Here is a 22,848-nt window from a genome sequence, read left to right on the forward strand (position 1 = left end):
CACCACCCACCAAGTCCCTACAAGTGATCAATTTAGAACGAGTTAACTAGCGTGACAACCAGGAGCGCGGAACCTGTTCCGACATTAACGTACTGATCAGGTGCCGTCCACTAACACAGCACGTATAGGTGCTGTATCTAATTGAAAATTAAAGTAACATATCGAACTTCTCATTTCTCTCTCAATTACATTTAACGGGAAAGAGATTTCCATAATACAGTGTGAGTCTGACTACTTTATAGGGCACGAAAATTCGCCCATAAGCCTATCAGAATGTTTTCACAAGACGAAAATGAATATCACTAAGATGATACAAACATTATCATAATATGTTTCATAATATTTTGTAGTAGGCCTAGTTCAGTTTGTCAGATTGCGTGTAATAGCTCATTTTTAAATTACCTATTATTAAAAATACTTACATGAAATCTTTTAATATGTAATCAATAAGGTTCGGATAAAGTAGCTGTATCAGGATAGGCATCCTAGGTCCGTGCGTTTTGTTTACAAACATTAACTAGTTTTCGCGTGTCCCCCAGCCGATAGTAGTGACGACGTATATTCAGTTCCTATCGGCTGTGCTGGCCATTTACTGATGTTTTAGCTAGGAGGTGGGGAGTGCTCTTCCCACCAGGTGAAGTTTTAACTAGTGGAAGGTGGTAGTGTTTACTTAGTCTGAAGTAAGTCAAGGCCCTCTCCTATACAGCTATAGAATCTCTCCTGACACAGCTACTTTATCCGAACTTTAATAATAATCCGTGGCGCTACAGCCCGTGAAGGGCCTAGACCGACCAGCCGGCTGCTGGCCTCACGCCCACATGCCGAAGCAGAGGTGGACGATCATCTAACCAGAATGGAGGTATCGTGTGGTTATCACGATGATCCCCCCAGCCGTTATAGCTGGTATTCGCAACCGGATTTCGCTACCTATCGTAGCTCCCCAAGTGCATCACGATGCTGGGTGGGCACCGGTCCCATACACTGGCCGAAATTTCATGAGAAAATTTCTTCCCCCATGAGGACTCGAACCAGCGCACATTCCGTAACGCTAGTCCTACGCAGGATGCCTTAGACCGCGACGCCACGGCGCGGGACTTATCCGAACTTTAGTAATCAAATAAAAAGTTGAACTTCTGTTTCCTAGATTATAAATAAAAGACCTTATTTGTAGTTCCAAAAATAAGACATTTGATCTTAATTATAAATTATTTAGTGTAAGGAGATATGTGTAATGAGTCTTAACGAATTTACATGAAATAGCTCTGACTATATTGTAATAAATTTTAATATTAACCTTCTATTTATGAAAATTGGTAGATAAAACTTAGACAGGTGTTGAAATATATTATATTTCGAGTTGGTTCAGTCAGGAGTGATAACTGGTTAATTAAAAGGAACCCTGCTTTTATAAATAATGAGGTGCTCTAAATCTAAGACAGTGATTACTATACTTGGCTCTTCAGATTATAGGCCTAATAGACACGAACAATATGAAACAGGAGAAAATGAGGAGAAAATAAATGGAAAGTAATGTACCTACTGTAAGTGTGCAAATATAAAGTTGCAAAATGACACTGTAAGTATTATAAATTTTAAAAACGTAAATAATTCAATTTATGTTGGGCAGTTTATTTAGTAACAGTCCACAATCCTATTGATATGGCTTAATGCATACGGAAGGGCTCAGTATGTGCGCATTGTAAAATGTGGCCAGAAAGTTCACCATCGCCTGACTTAGTTAAAAAAAAAGAACGTAATTTATAGCTATTTCTGAATTTTGGGCCCTTTAGAGATTTATAGATTTTCCTATCATTTTTATGGCAAGTAATGTAATTTTAATTTTAATTTTATATATGTATATATCGCCAGCATACAGTGAGTGTAAAAGTATTCGCGCGGTATATAATAATAATAATAATAATAATAATAATAATAATAATAATAATAATAATAATAATAATAATAATAATAATAATCCGTGGCGCTACAGCCGGTGAAGGGCCTAGACCGACCAGCCGGCTGCTGGCCTCACGCCCACATGCCGAAGCACAGGTGGAAGATCATCCAACCAGAATGGAGGTATCGTGTGGTTATCACGATGATCCCCCCAGCCGTTATAGCTGGTATTCGCAACCGGATTTCGCTACCTACCGTAGCTCCCCAAGTGCATCACGATGCTGGGTGGGCACCGGTCCCATACACTGGCCGAAATTTCATGAGAAAATTTCTTCCCACATGAGGACTCAAACCAGCGCGCATTCCGTAATGCGTCTCCTAGGCGGGATACCGCGCCATGGCGCGGGACACAATAAAAATATATAGCAATAATAAATGTGTTTCAAATCCTATACTCTCAACTTCTTAGATATGAACACAAGTTACGTACAAGTATATGTAGTGTGTGTTATTTGTTTACATATAAACACAAAATTAATTTATAATTCTGAAAATAAACCATTTTATTTGATTAAAACACAATGAGACCAAACAAAAATACGAACAAAAAGTATTCGCACACTGGTCACACTTCAGTGAGTTCCTTTTCAGATTCAATATTTTGTAGGGTAGTCCTTGCATTTTACAATAGCCTCTAACCTTCTGTATATTATTATTATTATTATTATTACTATTATTATTATTATTATTATTATTATCATCATCATCATCAATATCATCATCATTATCATTGTCGTAGTGAAAAAGGATTTAGATTGTTTACAAAAACAGTGTGTGACAACATTTGACCAGATAAATTTAACGGTTATGTAAACTCCATCAACCCATAAGCTTAGTCAAAATAGTAGTTAGGCCTACTCTAAAGGCTGGTTCACAATAAACCAGGAACGAGAACCAGAATGAAAACGAGAAGCAGAGGACGTGAATATGAAAATTTTCGATTCACAATAAACCGAGAACGTAGACGACTATGCATATCGGTATGCATGTCAATAACGATATGTAAAGTCGATATTACGCATTCTGGTGTTATTTGTGTATAATTGATCAATGGCGTTCTCTCATGAGTACAAGGTAGCCAACATAAACACAGGTTAACCAACTTCGAAATTTCAACTGAAACATTTCATTAGGTACGGTACTATAAATATGCCCATGGATCTTTATTATCACAACCTATTTTAAGTCTACCATAACGTAAAATAATTAGAGAAAAAACATTTGTAATAGAACAAAAATGAACACAACAGTAGTTATTGAATTGAAGCATGAATATGTAGTGTGTAATACAACCAATACAGTAATAAAATATGATTCACTTACGATCGGTGTTCAAAGACGCAGCTATTGAAAGCCACGTATTCTCCTTCATTTTCTCATCTTTATACGAGGCGTGCCGCTTATCGTAAAAGTGAGGATTTTCCTCAACACTCAATATTAGAATCCCATGAAATAAAACTTGCTCCATGATGCACAGCACAGAACAAAATAATGCATAGGTTATGTCACGGTCTTCTTGCTACAAAATATATGACGACAAAATAGCTTTTAGATGGCAATAGAATGAATCTAATGGGCTGTGATCGGAAACGTGAACGCCAAAGTTGAAACTTGGCCAACTCTCCGTTCCCAATCCTGGGCTCCGGCAAGCTTTTCGTTAATTGTGAATGCTCACATTTAAATGTACACATTTTAACAATTTTACCGTTTTCGTTTTCATTCCGATTCTCGTTTCCGGTTTATTGTGAACCAGCCTTAAGTCTAGCGTCGGAGAAAGAAAAATCCTTTTCTCACGATATGACCATAATATGCCATTAGGAGCCTAGATAGCAACTCCCGCTTATTATTCGAATCATAAAGCAATGCCGCTCAATTGAATTGAGGTTAAGAAGGACCGACAGATCACGTTAATGACTGGCTGTGAGTACGAATCTCCAGCGCAATTCCGACCAAGCCCCTTGAGTGAATGGAGGAGTTATAATTTATGAGAAAGGGACACAATCCATCAGCAACTCGTACAAAGAGATTAGACCTTTCCTTACCAACTGTCACATTATTTACACAGTTATTAGTTCTCTGCATACACAATGTATCGTAAGGTCGAAACATCGACGAAAGAAGACAAAAAATCGTCTTCACAATCGTCAGTTTCTTTAGATTAAGCTACTTATATTAGACTTGGCGTGACTTCTCAAGGGCTTGACCCGGAATGAATCATTACACTTAGTAGAGATGAACAACGATCGAGAAAGCAAGACTAACAGCGCCCGCAAAGCCGAAAACCCGCACGACAATGTTCTATACGTCGCGTCGTTGATGTGAAGATTGTTTGTGAGTGTTTCGAGACGTCGAGATTGATCACTCCCGAAGTCCCGAACGTCAAAAAGCCTTGAATCGCCACAGTTGTTTATACCTGACTGAACTTTTATCTACTTTTGCAACTGTTTAATATGTATAAACAATCAAGTAGCCTATTTGAAACATCATCTCTACCTTTGAGTGTGTATAATAATCAGTTCCCCAGTCTTTATTTAATTAATAGGCTCTTATTAAAAGGCTAGGAATTTTCTTTTCATATGTTTGAGATCAAGTGTGCAATCTCAAGAAAAGATATTAATGTTAAGTTTTATGTTTCTTAGAAATGCAAATTTATTTGAGAATTGTTTTTTTTTTCTATTTATATAACCATAGGTAATATCATATAATAGAACCAGAACATTTTGATAACTAAGATACTGTTCTGTTTTGTCTTTTTGTCTCATTTAAACATTTATAATGTTATTTATTTCAATTATGTATGTTATTCAAAGTTACGAAATCTTTCCACGCCGACCAAATACTATTTCGAGAATGATGAGCGAGACTCGAAGCGCACAAGAATTACGAGACGAGACTGGAAAGACAAATCAAAGAACACAACGAGCGAGAGCGGCAGTTAGTTTCGTTCATCTCTAATACATATACATATTTCACCTATCTTTCATTGAAATTTCATTACCAACACCACAAGATAAAGTGCTCGACCTTGTCAACCTGTACAATAAATAATATACTTCTCCGATATGGTCAATTCCTTGTTTTTAAGCAGATTTAACGAGATGTAGTAGATAAAAAATTCCTTCACAAAGGAAGTCAAGCCACGGCGCCAGATCGCAGATACATGATATATGAAAGAACAGTGGCCTTGAAAAGACATCAACAGGAAAAATCATGACCGCTTGTTTCTACCCACGTAGCTATTAGGGATAAGGCGTTCAAATATCCAGTTATTACTCAACAGCTGAAACCAGGAATACAAGTGCCACACGGAGTCCTAAAAGGCCATGAGGCCTAATATGATCATGATGGTGGTGAAGCTGCTGCTGGTGATGGCGATATCGATCGTAGTGGTTATGTTCATGATATGATGATAGTGATGTTGGTGTAATTGTAGCAGAATGATAAAATTATTGTCCCGCGCCGTAGCGTCGTGGTACAGAGCCAATATGTCTAAGGTAGAGTCTAGGACTCGCGTTGCGTAATGAACGCTAATTCGCCAATATCTTTTAAGGAAAAAGTGAGTGTTATGGTAAAAAAAAGTGATACGATGTGTATTTTTATTCCACCGTTTCGGTTAAGCCAGGTTTCGGTCAAGCAAAGTTCGGTTATATCCAACACAACAACTAACTTGTGCAATAAAAATAAACATTACAAGTGGGAGCTGGCATAATTATGAAGTTTTACAATATAGTGGCGCTTCCTTTGTTTCTTTATGCTTTATACCATAGATAGGAAGTTTTTACCAAAACAGTAGATTTCATCTCAATACAGCGAGGTATAGGCCTATAGATGTCACCCGCGCCTCACCCTGGTACCGCTCGCTACAGACGATACGCAGTTCTCATAAACAACGCATAGTATCATTCTGTGGAGCTGTGTACAATCGTGAATAGTTTGAACAATATTGTTAATTTATATTAATAGTTTAGGTTTTGAACAAAGTGAGCTATTGTTATTATTGTCTTATTTTCGTAATGTTAATATTATGCATGATTTCAGAAAAGTAAACTAATCTGTTATTAAACAATTACACAAACAGGATTGTGTTATACGTTTATTTTTTCCCGGATTATTCTTCGTTAAAATTTTGTTGAAAGATAAGTTTATTTACTAACCGTCAATACTTGTTTGTTTTGCTGGTTTGTTGACGTCTCGTACTGCTGTTCTACTATGCAATGGGCTGCGTTACAGTCCAAGTTAAACAGAATAAGAATCTTCTTTGGAATAATAAAGAAGGCCAAGTGAAAAGAAGGGCACGAAGAGGGCCATGCTGAAACGTTCATTTATTCAGCACTTTTATTATTTTCTGTTCAATCAAAGTGGAATAATTTTCTTGCATGTTATTAGGAATACAGTGCCCTCCTTAATTAAAAAAAAAAAGTACATTCAACATCAGAATTGCGGTATAAAATTCCTACAATAAAAATGAATTGAAAACAATTATGGGCTTAATATTATGTGCCACATACGAGATACAGGTACACTATTAGATTCACAAAATTGTTGACAATTAGATTCACAAAATAATTGTTCACCTGATGATAGTAAGAAATACTGCGTCATATTTCAGGTTTGCTTCAGCAACGTCTTGTGACGTAGAAATATTTGCAGAATACAAATGTTGTTTCTTATTTCTGAACATGAAAGGATTATTTCTTTTCATAAAATGAAAATGTTCATTGTTATTTGTTATAATGAGGCTAGAATTAGGCCTATAATTGTATACTTTGTATGTTATTTTTATATGTATTGGTAAATTATTTCAGATTGGGGTTACGAAATTTATAATTACAATTTTTTCATATTATTCGTTTATTTTTTTCTTGATCTAAGGCAGTGGACGACTGGAGCACAAGCTTGGTTACCACCCGGCTGTACATGTTTGTCGTTCTGGTGCATTGATATTGAGAGCTGCGCTACTACTTTTCATTCGGTAGAAATGTAGTCCACGCTCACACAACTTAACAGTTACGGTACCAACTTCCTAGCTCTGGTTTATAGTTCAAAAGTACAATAAGACATAATTATTAACAACACGCTATAGATAAATAAAAGTTACAAGTAAAACAAATTTATGTCCAATATTTCCATTTTTCTATCAGGTAACAAGGTAAAGAAATGCCTAGATATTACAAAACGCTTACCGTATTTGACTAATTTTAAAATCTGAAGTATGAACAAAAGATAAAGTGTATTCTGTATATCATGTGCTGATGGTGATTGTGGATAGAAAGGTGATTTATAATTATTATCACGCGCGTATTAAATTAGACTCGAGGACAATAGTAAATATTGCGTCATAATTTGACATACTATGTTCCATCTAGCTAGGAGGTACAGCTGATAGTGGGAAACTTCGACCATACGACTGGCGTCGCAGTAGAAGGTTAAGTAGGTTTACCAACGACCTTGTTATTCTTCCTTGGTATTGTGCTGAGTCATCCAGAAATCTTGACCTTTCGAGAATTTGTGCAACATCTCTATCAGAATCAATAATAATGCTACATATGCATACAGAACCGAAAATAGCGTCACCTGTGTCGAGTTTGTAGTGTAGCAGCTTGAGATCTGGTTTTATAATTCGGGAAGTCAGGGGATTGACTTACACAGTTTGACAACTTGAATAATAATTTCATTATCTACGCAAGACCTGCAGAACTGTAGCTCCTCAGAGCGACTGTCTTACTATCCCTTCTACCCCACTCACCTTTTCTACCAGTGCGGTTATAGCGTTCTCGTTACGCTCGGCTGCATCGTCATTCATTCTCGCGGCGGCAGGTATACTATACGCTATCACGAATTACAAATGAACGGATAATAAAATCCTTAGGAACATACCTTTAGAAAGTAAGAGAAAAATGAATGAGGGAAATAAATAAGTTAAAATACATGTAAAATAAATTTTAAAATGTTTGTGTGCATAAAATATAAGAAGGTCTACCTATGTATATATCGTCCTATTACTAGTAAAGCCGATTAAGTCCACTTTTTGTGTAAAATAAGTTAAGTACAGTCCCCGAATTGTCTTTCTGTGCTCTGTATTGTACTAAAATTGAATAAGTCCGAAATATTGTTGGTGGCCCATTATTATAGCTTGTAATTTGTCTGGAGTCCAAATTTTTGCGCCCATTGAGCTACAGATGCTATATCTTCATTATGAGAATAACAAAAATCCAAACATTTTTAATCATACCTACTGGAAGTAGACAGTCCTAAGTCTGTGTAAAATGGGAATAGAAATGTTATGGCGCTGTTGTTAGCTGATGGGAATCAACACGTACGCTATGGGAGAAATAAGGTGACAGCTAATGGGAATCAACACGTACTCTATGGGATAAACACGGTGACAGCTAATGGGAATCAAGACGTACGTTTTGGAATCAATTCTGGGTCAGTCTTTCCCTCAACGAATATGAGCAAATGTTGGGTAACTATCGGTGCTGGATCCCGGACTCATTTCACCGTCATTATCACTTTCATTTCATTCGGACGCTAAATAACTGAGATGTTGGTACAGTGCAGTAAAATAACTCACTAAAATACTGGCGACAAACATTAAGGTGTTGAACAAAATTTGAATCTTCAGTAATTATGCGGTAAAGTACCCGTAGTTAACAACACGTTCTCTACGATTTAGTTCTTTCAATGATTGGAAACAAGTATAGGCAACTCTTCAGTTCACAAAACATCGTTAAGTAACAGAAAAATAAACATGTCGTACCTCTCTACAAAAATTCAGGTTAGAATAGGGTAGGTTGGGTTTGACTAGACTATAATAAATTAGTGTTTCCTTTGTTCTAGACTTCTAGAGGAGGAGTTAGATCTATCACTTTGTGGTGGCAGCCCGTTGTTTGAAGTAAGCGTTGGATTGAGTGACACATGCAGCAAAGAAAGCCTGGTACAAGCAGTGTGTAAAAAAAATCCTATTTACACGTAAGATACTCGTAGGACGATAAGACAGGTGAAAGAAAACTTTTTTCGTCACACAATTATGCGCAATGCATAGATCTCCTGACTTCTTACCTGAACCGATTTCGAGGAACAACAAACACCTCACAACGACAAGGACACAAGAGAGCTGCCACTACATAATGAAACATTCATACAGAATTTCATAATTACTCTGCTACTTTTATAGTAAATGTGTACGCGTGGAAACAGGTTTCGCTTAGTACGGTGTCGTTCGAAAAGTGACATGGGAAAGTAACAGCTCGCTTAGCTGCGATTCAGTGCGTCAGTTTTCGGCAATAAAATTTTGCGATATGCATTACATTTTAGATGTAATTTATTGTCTTACCTTGTAAGTGCTGAACTGTCGACCACCCTCTCTGATGCACATTTCACATATTTTAACACGATTTTCAGACACACGTTGGATTTCGTCTCTATAGATAAAATTGAACTCTAGGCACGTATCCGTTTTATTAAATTTATGAACGATTATTGACTCATGAAAGCTTTAGTTTTAACAATTTCGTCACTTTCCATGCTGATGTCTTGGATACATCTGCCTGCTGAACTAACTTTCTTAACGATTTCGTGGGAGACTTTTTTTTCGCATAGCCTATGTCGTCGAGTTTTTCTTCAGTTAGAACGCGATTCATTTGCATTACATTTTTCACTAAATTCTGCAGTATTAAATCAAATTGTTGTTGAACGCTAGGGTATTTTCGTAGAAATAGAGCACAGCACTTACTGTACGATTTTTTGTAATACAGTCTATCCAAAACAACTTCCGACCTGACAAATGACGCCTTTAGAATATTACCATGGCAACCAATCACGAGAGACGCGTAACCATGGTAACGGGACGGTGTTGCCGTGTCTATGTTTACACGTTGCACGTGAATACCACGACCTAGTGGTGAATACAGTGTCCGGAATGACTGAGTTGGCTAGCGCGCGCTTTGTGTGATTTAACAATATTATTTAGCTGTATTATTGTTTTACTGTATCGATAATTATTGTGTTTGAATTATATTAGACTATTATCTTCGTTGTCACTGGTGGAGTGTGTGGCTAGTGCGTGTTTTCTAGTTTCTGCTAGAGTTTTTAAATAGGTGACTTGTGCAATGTCGGAAGGAAGGAAAGGCAGGCGGAGAACAAAGAATATTGTACAAATACAAGGTGCCCCATTAAAGAGTCAAGCGCGAGAGATGGTGTGTAACGTAAGAGAGTATTTTGAGAGGGAAAAAGATAATGGCGGGCCTCTTTTACCTTTGGCGCAAGTCGTAATGAGAACTGCTGCTTGTGTTAAAATTAGTAAGAGCACTGTTACCGATATTTGAAAAGATAAAGGCCGTGTAGATTTTTAGTCATAAATATTTTTACAGTTTACAATTTTTTCAACGCCTTTCTAACAATATTACATTGAAGAATACCGACACTCATAAAAGTAGAGGCTTCGTATTAAATTTAAACCTGTTTTTACAGTTTACAGGCCTTTCGACGCTTTTCTAACGGTATTTACATTGAAGAATACCGGTACTACTACTACTACTACTACTACTACTACTACTACTACTACTACTGCTACTGTACACAAATTTTAATGCCTAGTGTTCGACAAATTGGTTAGAAATGTGTGTGTTCATGTCAGCCGTTCATTACTGCACTCTACCGGCAGCGCGCTCAGTTAGAAAAAGCGCTCAGCGCGCAGAGCTGAGAGGTCCTGGGTTCGATTCTCGGTGCCGGTACGAATTTTTCTCGTATTAAATAGTAATAATACATATTGGCTACTTCATAGTAGCCGTGTAATATTGAATGAGGTGGGCGAGATCTCATACAAAATGAATATGTGATGTATTAACTGTTAGCAGTTGTCACTAACTGATGTTTAATATGGCCACAAAGTCATTTAATAATATGCGTTCCTGCATATATGACTTGTATCGTCTCAAATGCAGGTAATAAGGCCGTAAAAGCATTACGAGAGGGGTTCGGCCGGCGCCGTGGATCGTGTCCCGGCATAGCTCAGTTGGAAAGAGCGCTCAGCGCGCAGAACTGAGAGGTCCTGGGTTCGATTCCCGGTGCCGGTACGAATTTTTCTCGTATTAAATAGTAATAATACATATTGGCTACTTCATAGTAGCCGTGTAATATTCAGTGAGGTGGGCGAGACCTCATACAAAATGAATATGTGATATACCAAATATATAAGTTTTAATAAATGCGTACAATTTAATGAAAATGTTTTTGTGAGAAATATAATTATACTAAATGGACGTCAGCTGTATACTTATACTCTAACCTTGACATCCCTTGAGCCTGTGTTACCTGTCCCTAGTACGTAATATAAAGCCTTTGCACGATCGATCAAAGGGAAATAATATACTCACAATTTCCTCGGCAGTCGCGTTCGATGTGTAGGTACAAGCCCAACGATCTTTACCTGAGCGAAACCTGCTTCCTGGTGGACGCTGTGTAGAAAACCCGCAGTTCAATGCTCATACATTCCTATCTCTGTGTTTAAATAGACCTCTGCTTTACCTTGAAGAATACTGGGAATATGAAAACCAGCAGCGGTCAGATGCTATCACTTACGCTAAATATTTTCTATAGGCCTACATCTAGTTTCAACAGCCGCCTGACTGTAATAAAATGGTGAACTCTAGTGTAATTAGTCCGTGAAGTAGAGCCGATAAGATATACAAATTACTTGAACATTCCTTAGATTTAATTAAGTTTAAAGATTTCTCACGATTATTAAAAATAATTAAAATTCTTTTGTACTTTGTCTAAATTAACAAGACGCTCTCATATTGTTGTTCCTGTTTCATTCACCGGAAATATTTTCTTGGAAATGCGCTTTGTTCAAACGCAACGGCAAATGTCATTGTCTTTTACTTCCCTAATACCTAATGCAATACCTATAAATTAGTCATAATAAAAAGTATAGCATACGTTAAAAATGAAGTGAATTCAGTTTGAATTGAATTCGTTACGTCCCTGACACTTCCTACGAGATGCACAGTAATTGCCTACAGAGAGAGAACTGATGTGCCGGATGTAACACGGTGAAATTTATGCTTCCGAAAAAATTATTATCAATCAATATCAATTCGGTGAAGCTTTTTCTTTGCTTCCGTCATGATAAATTTTTGCCTGTCGTGTCTGCGATGCGTGATGTATGGAATGTGGAGCAATTGTATGCGATCCCATTAAATTCTTAAATTCACAAAGTATCCTATAGGATACAACAGGTTAATAGACTAGGGTCCAGTTTCACCAAACTTCGTTAAAATAACGCTAACAGCATGTTAACTAAAGTGCTGTTAAAAATTAAACATCCTGTTAGTGTAATAGTGTTTCACCAACTATTTGAGATACTTTGGTTAGGTAACATGATGTTAAGAGTAGTGTAACAGGAATCAAAGAAACAATGATTGTATGAAAGTTTACTGAATGTGCCTTTAGTTGGTGCATCATTTGTTTTAGCGGAGAATTGTATTTTTTACATTATGGAAGTATTGGAGACTAACATAATTACAAGGAAATCGAGAAAAAGAGAGTGAAAGGAGCAGTAATTTTACCTCATATGAGAAATATAATTATTTTAGTAGATCTAGCAATTATATGAATGTAATTGAACTCAAACGTAGTGATGGAAGTTTCCTTAGGAAAAAGGAACAAGCATGGGTCTCTTTAACCCAATATTTTCAATCGCCATTTGGATGTGAAAACGCAAACTATGAAACAAATCAATGTTATGAAAATATGAAAAGAAATGCTAAGACGGGTCGTGCACAAGATACAGTGGAACATTTGAAAACTGACGGTTGTACTGTTACTCTCAAAGTTGATAATTGTACGAAGATTCTTTCAATTATCCAGGATCAAATAGAACCAATAGAAAATGAAAATAATTTTGATGCTGAATACTACAATGGTAAGAGTTAACATTATTTTCATATCTTATATATCTAACATATCTTCACACGTCATTGGTCATAATTGCATGTGAACTGTTAAATCAGTGAAATAAAGAAATATCGTTTTGAAAATCTGCAATTATATTTGAGTATTAATACGAAATAATAATCACAAAAATGCTTACGTTAATAAGCACATATCTTCTCTTTACTGTGGATGCAGTGCTAATATTAATATGAATCATTTTAGTATTTATGAACATATCTATTCTGAATAACTAAAAATGCTGAAGTAGTGATTCCAGCTAATTGTTTTCACTGCAAATATATCTCGATATAATAATGCAGCGTGTAACATATGTTCCCTGGCAGCCATGATTCACGCTGTAACAGGACGTTAAGGATTTAACTGCGGGAGTATGCTATGTTAATTTAACAGTGATGTTAGCAGTAACAGCAGTTGATAAAACATCTCTTCCGTTAAGTTTACTGTTAAACTGTCTTAACGACATGTTAAATATTTAACGAGGGTTAGTGAAACTGGGCCTATATCACTGCCATCGTGATCTAGACCAGGCCGTAATGCAGGATGTGTGACGTCACTCGATGGGTCGGGGTTTTCTATTTGAGTATACGGAGCTGAGTGAAAGATATTACTTTAATGCGTGTCGGTGTTCAATTTTATTTAGTGTAATGTGTGTATAAGATACGTTCACTTCTTATTGCATAATATGTTGCAGAAATAATTACAAAACTGTGTTATTTTAATGTGAACGGAGTTTTACATGTTAACATAACCTGTTTGCATCAACATTTTAAGTTTGGAATGGAAGCTATTTTGAGATTTAATAAAGAAGAATTATTTATATTGTGATTTTAATTTAGCACATCTATCTTCCTTACTTGTGGGTAGAAAATTTACCACAGTCCCTCCTATGAAATCAGTGTAGGTACGTACGGTTGTGTGTTACTTCATCTGGTAGGTTAGATAAATAGAATTAAATACGACCCAGTATAGTAGGGAACAAATAAATAAATCAATTAAATTGTTATTCAATGTAATGTGTGCATAAGTTCCATTTATTTGTTGTATAATGTGGCAGGAATAATAAATAAAACTGTGTTATTTTTATGTGAAGAGAATTCAGCATGTTAACATAACCTATTTGTGTCAACATTTTAAGTTGAGAACGAAAGCTATTTTGAGATTTAATAAAGAAGAATATATTTAGGATAAACTTCAGAACACGGTTATCTTCCTTACTTAAAGGTAGAAAATTCACCACACTCCCTCCTATGAAATGTACATACGGTTATATTAGGCCTACTTACTAGCGCTGAGGTATAGTTCCGGTAATTTCTGAACTGAAAACAGTTGAATTTATTTTTTGTGGAGATGCATTTAATCCTCTAAGCAAGGCATAATAAAAGCCTGAACTAACCGAACTAATTAGTATATGCAAGGTGTATGAATACGAAGGGAACTACCTCAGCGCTAGTTTAGGCCTGGTAACATATTAAACTAATCAGACTGGAGTACCGTATGAAACGAATAAATACATTGAAGTGTAGACAAATTGCATTTACACGTTATACGTAGCGTTATGCTTAATTATGATACATAATTGCGACTATAGAAATAAGGCAAGTACCGATAGAGTAAACATAACCTATATTTTCAACACATCAAAATATGCGTGCGATGCAACTGAAAATTGTTGAAACGTGCTTAAATGAATGTGCAAGAATTTCGTAATGAAGTAAGCGTGCTTTATTTCAATTAATTACAATACTAGATACTGTAACAGTAATGAAAACTATAAGGTATAATTTTTCACAATATACTATATGTATCTCGCTTTAGTTCAAATTGTGTATATTATCAAACGTCGTATTATTTATAATGTAGATTATTTACACATAAGAAGGGCGCAATAATTTAAATTTAATAAAACAAATACGGTAAACTATCAATAATGGATTAGACAAGAGTAACATCAGTAACGCTGCACTTAGGCCTAATCACAACTAACTTTACATGCCAGTCAATGTTTCACTTTCACGTGTATATTATTACACATATTTACTGTTTATAACACCAAAAATTCACTTAACCACATAAGGGCGCAATGTTTAATCGAAATAAAGGCAGGTATTACACATACGAACTTTGCCTGCAACAACGTAATTTTTACACCAAAAATAATATTATACCTCACGTTGCAAGTGAATTGTGTCTCAAGTGTCTCACAATCACTGTTTAAAATTTTACTGACGCAATTACACTGCATTTCAGAGAAATATATGTTATTTTTCATGCACTGCAACTAATTAATATGGTTGAAAGACCGCCCTTCGCGATCAGCTGTTAAGCGAGTCACGTGGTCTGCCTTACGGCCTGTATTAGATCACGATGGCAGTGCCTATATGCTATAATTTTAATAGAAGAATAAAAAAGAAATTGGTAGGAAAATTAAAATTTCACAATACTACAATATTGTACAACATATAAAATATGGACATTGCGATAGTTGTTTTCTTTACAGTCCGACACGGTTTAATAAACTAGTGTGAGAAATGAAATGTTGCCAAATTAAGGGTTAAAATGAAGTTTCTGCCATTACTCTAGAAATTATCACTAAAGATTGCATTGGGTGACCATCTTCAGGATGCTGCTTATTTGATTTCCTAAATTTCCCCATGAGACAGCATGTGTTTGTGGAGGTATCGCCAGCGAATAGGGATTATAAAGAATGGGCACTGAGCGAATTTTCCTGTGTTTTGTTTCTCTGTGCGCCAGGTTTAGTTCCACTTTCAAGCGTTAGAGGTTAGTGTAATCGAGCATACGCTAAGATAATAATTGAGAACAGAGTTGAGACACAGGATCCAAACATCGCCTACCTTATTGCATAATCCAGTAACGCTTTGCTTCAAATAAATTCAAGTTAACAGCTTTTCCTTATTTCTCAGTGACAAATTAGTCGTAATAATAATAATAATAATAATAATAATAATAATAATAATAATAATAATACACTCAGGGACAAAAACAACCGGACACTTCTATATTTGCTTGTATTTTGTTGCCAATTATTTAAAAATGAAACAAAACCCATTTAAACAAAATAATGTTTCATTTAGCACCTTATACGACAACATTTGAAAAAAAAATCTCTGATGAGAAAATTTAGAAAAAATTACAAAGGGCGTATAACTATGGCATCGTTTGGTCTGTTATTTTCATTTTATGGTGCCTTAAACATTAAAAACTCTTTTTAGTAACGGGTATTACTCCCTCTGGCTTGAATAACTGCATCCATACGTCTTGGCATGCTCTCAATTTGGTTAGCAATGTCTTCTTGAGGAATAAGTTCCCATTCTTCGCCAAGTGCTCGCCTCAACTCTTGTAACGATTCTGGTCTCGGTCGTCTATTCTTAACACACCGTCCCAGCATGTTCCACACGTGTTTAATTGGGTTCATGTCTGGACTCCTTGCTGGCCATGGAAGAACATGGATTCCACTTCTTGGAGATAATCTCCGACCGCATGGGCAATATGCGGCCGTGCATTATCATGCATTAAAACAAAATTATCGCCTACAAATTGGCCAAATGGCACAATATGATCAGCCAAACATTCATTTATGTACCTATCAGCTGTTAGTCTTCCATTTTCAACAAAAATCAACTCTGTACGAGCATCCGTACACACTCCTGCCCAAACCATCACTCCACCATCTCCATACGGCACATTTTCGGAAATGCAACACTGTGAAAATCGTTCTCCCCTCCTTCTCCAAACTCTTTCACGTCCATCAGGTGAGCACAGATTGAAACGGGACTCATCGGTGAACAGAACACAGCTCCACTGTCCATTTCTCCAATCCCTATGATCATTTTCAAAACGCAGTCGTTCAACTCGATGCATCCTGAGAAGTCTGGGACCAGTTGCAGGTCTACTTGATATCAGTCCACTTGCTTTCAACCTCCTTCTAACTGTTTTGGCCGAAATTGAGCGTCCATGCATGTTAACAAATTGCTGGGCTACACTAGTAGCTGGCAGGTTGCGCTCCCTAAGAACTCTCAACACCATATACCTGTCTTCATTTGGATTTGTAGCTCTTGGACGACCCGAACCTGGTCTTCTGGTATATTCTAGGGTCTTTCTATACCGTTTTATGGCATCATGGGTTGTGCTTCTAGCCATATTCATAACATTTGCAATGTAACGTACACTGCGTCCAATCATCGTAAAGGGCTACAGCTCGAGCCACATCTTCAGGTCGCATCTTGTTTTAAGACAACTGTTACAACCCCACTTAAACTCAGAAAATGTAAAAATAAAGAAATAACGAATGGTAACGATAATGAAGCACAAAATGGTTGAGACAAAATTGTTATAGCTGAGACTCCGAAAGCAAAATTGGAATATTTGGTTGCAATGGCTTGTTTATAAACAAAAAACAATCAACAATGTATACACGTCTCCATAACAACAGATGGCTACCATAATATTGTATGAGAAGATAATGTTTTGCAAAATACCAGCAAATATTTAAGTGTCCGTTTTTTTTTGTCCCTGAGTGTATTTTATATTTCAGATATAATAAATTATATTATAAAATAATATAATACATTATAAAATTACGTATCGAATTCGTTTAATATTTGTATATAATATAATATAGGTATATGGTTTTACTTCTCGTAAGAGTTTTGTTTTTCCATTTTCAGCGCTATCAAATCATTATATATTTTAATTGTTGTTGGGGTCAACGTCTCAACTCTTATTATAAAGGACCTCTAGAGTCTAGACATTACAGTTAATGACGGATTTATTATTTTACGGATCCAATTTATTTTATTTGAGTATATAATGTACCTAGATGTATTAATTATGTGTTATATTTCCGCTGTGTCGACTGCTAGCTGGTGTGATGTCAGCGCCAACTCTAGGGAAAAAGCAGAATCTCACGCTTTAGCTGGCTTGAAGGTCATTGAAATCAGTCCGGCTACATCAAAGGTACCGACGCGAAGTGTCCATTCTTTATAATCCCTATTCGCTGGTATCGCCAGCTGATAATGGCTCGGTACTCCTGTGGCTCAAGCACTAACCCGAGTGACTTTGCTTCGATCCCAGGTCGGATCCTGATGTAATTTGTGGTAGGCAAGACAGACATTGCACAGGGGTTTTCTCGGGGTGCTCCCGTTTCCTTCTATTATTTCACCAACACTTTCCACCTTCTCTTTTCGTCGATCATCTACAATAGTAAAAAATAGAATGGGGTGAAGTCTTGGAGATAGTACGGGTTTCCGATTATGATATAGGAAGAGCTTGAGCTCCAGGTCGTGAGACATATCAGGTACTCGTCTGAGCGTGGAGTCTGGGTGTCAGGGATGAGGCATAATGCTTCACCTGTAAACATTGGATTCACAAACGCCACCCAGGTCACCTGTCGGACTTGGACAATAATCGCACAGATGTGCGCACAATGGGAAAATAATCGCATAAATAGGGCGCACAGTAGGACAAGCAACTCTAAGTGCAAGGACCCGTACTGGGTGCGGCTCTCGAAGAAGCCAAGGGTTTAAACCTGGACAATGCAGTACACTGTGAAATGGTGACTCAACACCACCTCACATTTCTTACAGGTTGGTTCCTCTGTGAGCCCAACACATGTATGTAGATCTTTCCGAAATTTTCACTTACAAACATACAGTAAACTAGTCATTAATTTATACTTGTACAGAGACATTATTTTATTTTTACTTCAATTTTTATTGTACCTGAGTTTCTGAATGTATTTCACACCCACCCCTTCTACTAGTAAACTTCCGCTCGTCCTCCACACAGAACCAAGGCCGCATATGCAGTGAAAGTCGTCTTATGGTCACAATAAACAGTACTGAGTGAATTAGTATAGTACGTCCAGAAATGTGATCGCATTTTCAATGAAGAAAGAGCATCATTATTTAATCATATTTTCGCATATGTGAGTTCGTTTGGTTATGTCGCCCCGGCTTCCCACACACGTTTCTGCTCGCCCCTCTGGTAAAGGCTAGTGGTTGGGCTGTCTTAGCATTTTTGTGAAAACATTTGCTGTTAGGAATTTCGCTCCTACGTATAGATCGCGCAAGGAACGATTACCGAAAAGCAATGGTGGCGTTGCTGTCTGTTTTTGACGTATGTAGGGACGCCGAGGGGGGCGAGAGGCGCGGGCCGATGGAAGTACTGTATCTTCCAAGAAGATGAACAAATGAGTACATCGCTGTGGAAATAAAGAACGTAGCAAGAGAAGAATTCGAAACTAATAAACGCGCAACATATGTTTATGAATGAAATAATGATATCGTGTGATAGAAGACACGCATTCACATGCAATGGAACAAACTAAAGTCGTAATGCAGTAGTGTCAGAGTTGTAAGCTCCGAAACCGGTTGTGGAGCTAGAGACGTCCAGTCGGAGCGTGAACTTGCTTATGTCTGTGGAAGCACCGGAGCATGCAACGAGTTATAGTGGAGCGCTCCGCTCCGTTTAGGCTCTGTCTGACAACGCTGTAGTAATGTAACTATCACAACGCAAGACTGATTCTATCGATGTCATTTCTCTTCCGACTGTACTCTTGAATATCATTCAAGCCATCGCGTGACCTTTCCTGTCGCCCGCTCTTCCTTATCGCATTGTTTCATTTGCATTCCTTCCGTCGGTATTCCCTGCTTGCGAGACCTATAATATTATACAACTATTTAAATAAAAGGGCCTCGTTAAGTAACTGTCACGTCTCACCTGAATAGTTCAGTTAGTGAGTAATACTGTACTGTATTTTGACGGCACAGACCCAACGGCCTAATCCGAGAGCATTAGATGATGAAAAACCTAACGAAGATTACCAAACTCAGAATCGTGATATTTCCTAGTTTAAGTAAGTGGATGCACTACTTTTCTTCCCTCCTATAACTAGTAAAGTGATTTGTTTGTATTTGACATTAGTATCATCAAACTCTGGTCGTGGAAGGGAGTGGGCCTATTATTATTACAATCTTACCATGCATTCCATGGCCTGCCATAAGACAAAGTATACTGATCAATTATAATATAAAATATCGTATTTGAATGTAAGTATACTAACTTTTTAATTAAGTTACAGTTTGGTATAGATAGTTCCTTAAGGGAAGACTCCACTGAAAATCATGAACATTTTTCCAAATTCTTTTAGGTATTTCACTTATTCAGAATTTATATTTTCATACCCCAAATGGATTCAACTCAATTCTGATTACAAATACTCGTATGTTTACACTTTCTAAATTAAAGCTGGAAGGGAGCGTGGAATTTAAAGAGCTGTCAAAATTGTTTTTCATCGAAGGATTCTTTTTTAAAATTTCTGATTACAAATCTAGTAACTTTTTGTTGGCTCCCTGAAGTTACTAGATGAATGTAGCGGAGGAGAATATTAATTTACATAAATATTCATTTTATTTTCAAATCTATTTTTCTGTATTCATTTTTGTTGATTCAACACCAACTTTCTTATGCCAAATATTAATCAATCTGGATGAAATTTTTACTGCAAGTATTTATGAGGTAGCTGCATGTTTCTATGCATTTATTTTGTGAGATATGATGCTAGTTTATTTTATTAATATTTTTCTTAATGCTGCTAGTTTATTTAAGAAAAATATTAATAAAATAAACTAGCAGCATTTCTCACAAAATAAACGCATAGAAACATGCAGCTACCTCATAAATACTTGCAGTAAAAATTTCATCCAGATTGATTAATATTTGGCATAAGAAAGTTGGTGTTGAATCAACAAAAATGAACACAGAAAAATAGATTTGAAAATAAAATGAATATTTATGTAAATTAATATTCTCCTCCGCTACATTCATCTAGTAACTTCAGGGAGCCAACAAAAAGTTACTAGATTTGTAATCAGAAATTTTAAAAAAGAATTCTTCGATGAAAAACAATTTTGACAGCTATTTAAATTCCACGCCCCCTTCCAGCCTTAATTTAAAAAGTGTATACATACGAGTATTTGTAATCAGATTTGAGCTGAAACCATTTGGGGTATGAAAATATAAATTCTGAATAAGCTATAAAAAAAAAAAAAAAAAAAAATGTTCATGATTTTCAGTGGAGTCTTCCCTTAAGATGGCGAGTGACCCCTTCACGCCGGCTAGCACCAATTGTTCTTCAATCAATTCTTTGGAAGTTCCTGTTTCCGGTTCTCAACCGTTAATCCAAAGGTATAGCCACATTAATATTAGAACTTTTAGTAAAAATAAAATGATGTCCCGGTATATATTCTGTAAATACAGTATTCTTTTCCTCCCTTTTCGTATCAGTTTGGCTTGTAAACTATGTATAAATATTTCGTTTTCAATTTTATATGTCATACTTATCTTCTATCAGTCTATAGAGGTTGGGGAGCTCCCTACAGAGTTGAAGGATAGTACATAATTGTTCAAAGTAGATAACGATGTAGTTAAATTATGATATATGAGGCGTTCAGAGCTAAAGTGGATCAAGTCACAATTTTCATAAATTGAGTTTAATTCATTTTCTGATTATCTAAAGTTGGATCTTTTCGGAGCAGTAATGGACCAAGTCTTAATTCCAAGCATTCTCCGGTAGGTGACACCAGTCACTTTCGACTCAGATTATTTTTTCACGATGTTCTGAGCCATAGTGGATCAAGTCACCAAAGCGTTGCATCAATTAACATCACAATTGTTTTTTATTTTATAAATATAGAATTTGAGAATACCATTTTAAAAATCTTAACTAAAAACAATGTACCAGATGGGCTGATTGCTCTTATTTTAAATATATATTCAGACAATACAGTAAGGATCAAAGTAAACGATCGCCTAACAAATGCAATAGATGTTAACAAAGGTGTTCGTCAGGGAGACTCACTGAGTCCTTTACTTATTATTATGGTAATGGAAGAAATAATTAAAGAAACAAAGACTCAGAAAGGATATAAAATGGGAAGTAAAGAAATAAAAATGGTATGTTATGCCGATGATGTAATATTGGTAACAGAATGCGAAGATGATCTGCAAAGAATGTTACATCAGTTCAATACCAGCTGCCAAAATTATGGGTTTAAAATATCTACACTAAAGACAAAATCTATGGTCATAAGTAAGAACCCAATATGATGTAAATTAGAATTGGAAAAACAAATAATTGAACAAGTGATGTGCTTTCAATATCTTGGCTTCCAGTTATCAAGCTCAGGCCTTTTACAAACCGAAATTTTAAACCAAATCACTAAAGCAAATAGAGTATCGGGATATTTGAACGACACCATATGGAGAAATAAATATCTCCACATTGAACCTAAGGTTCGAATCTACAAGACCGTGGTGCGCCCTATTCTCACTTATGCAGTTGAAATAAGACCTGAAACAGCAAAAACGAAACAGATGTTGGATACAACAGAAATGAAAACCTTAAGGAAAATTGTAGGAATCACAAGAAGGGACCATATACAGAATGATCAGATTAGAGAACAATGCAAAATACAACCAATCAGAGAATGGACGCAAATAAGGAGACAACAGTGGAATGAGCTTGTATCTCGAATGGAAGAGGATAGAATTGCGATAACTACCAGGGATAACTACCCATCCGGAAGAAGATCCCCAGGAAGACCATTAAGCAGATGGAGAGATACTCTGGATTAACAGGCTGGAAGCCTAGAGAGAAGAGAAGAAGAAGAAGAAGAAGAAGAAGAAGAAGAAGAGAATGGAGCAATAAAATTATTGCTAGTCAAATTAGATAATCCACTAGAGCAAGTTAACTTTAAGTCCTATTATCTCAAAACTACGTCTCACGGACTTGATACACTTTAGCTCTGAACGCCTCATATGTTAAATCAATCCGCTTGTGCTATGATCTAAGACAGGGGTCGTCAGCACAGAGCACGCTGGGGCTTGTCTCTCTTACCCGCGGAAAACGCAGTG

At 36.5% G+C, this 22,848-nt stretch overlaps 1 protein-coding gene and 1 non-coding gene across 2 annotated transcripts in view; one reads left to right on the forward strand and one right to left on the reverse strand.

The window, feature by feature from the left end:
• LOC138691390 (uncharacterized) overlaps window positions 1–22,848 on the reverse strand; it is a 1,027,639-nt gene that overhangs the window by 137,302 nt on the left and 867,489 nt on the right. The gene's annotated exons all lie outside the window — the stretch shown is intronic.
• On the forward strand, window positions 10,958–11,033 carry TRNAA-CGC (transfer RNA alanine (anticodon CGC)). The gene has a single exon. It is a non-coding gene; the product is annotated as a tRNA-Ala (tRNA).

Source organism: Periplaneta americana, chromosome 16 (genome assembly GCF_040183065.1).
Source record: "Periplaneta americana isolate PAMFEO1 chromosome 16, P.americana_PAMFEO1_priV1, whole genome shotgun sequence".
Lineage (NCBI taxonomy): Eukaryota > Metazoa > Arthropoda > Insecta > Blattodea > Blattidae > Periplaneta > Periplaneta americana.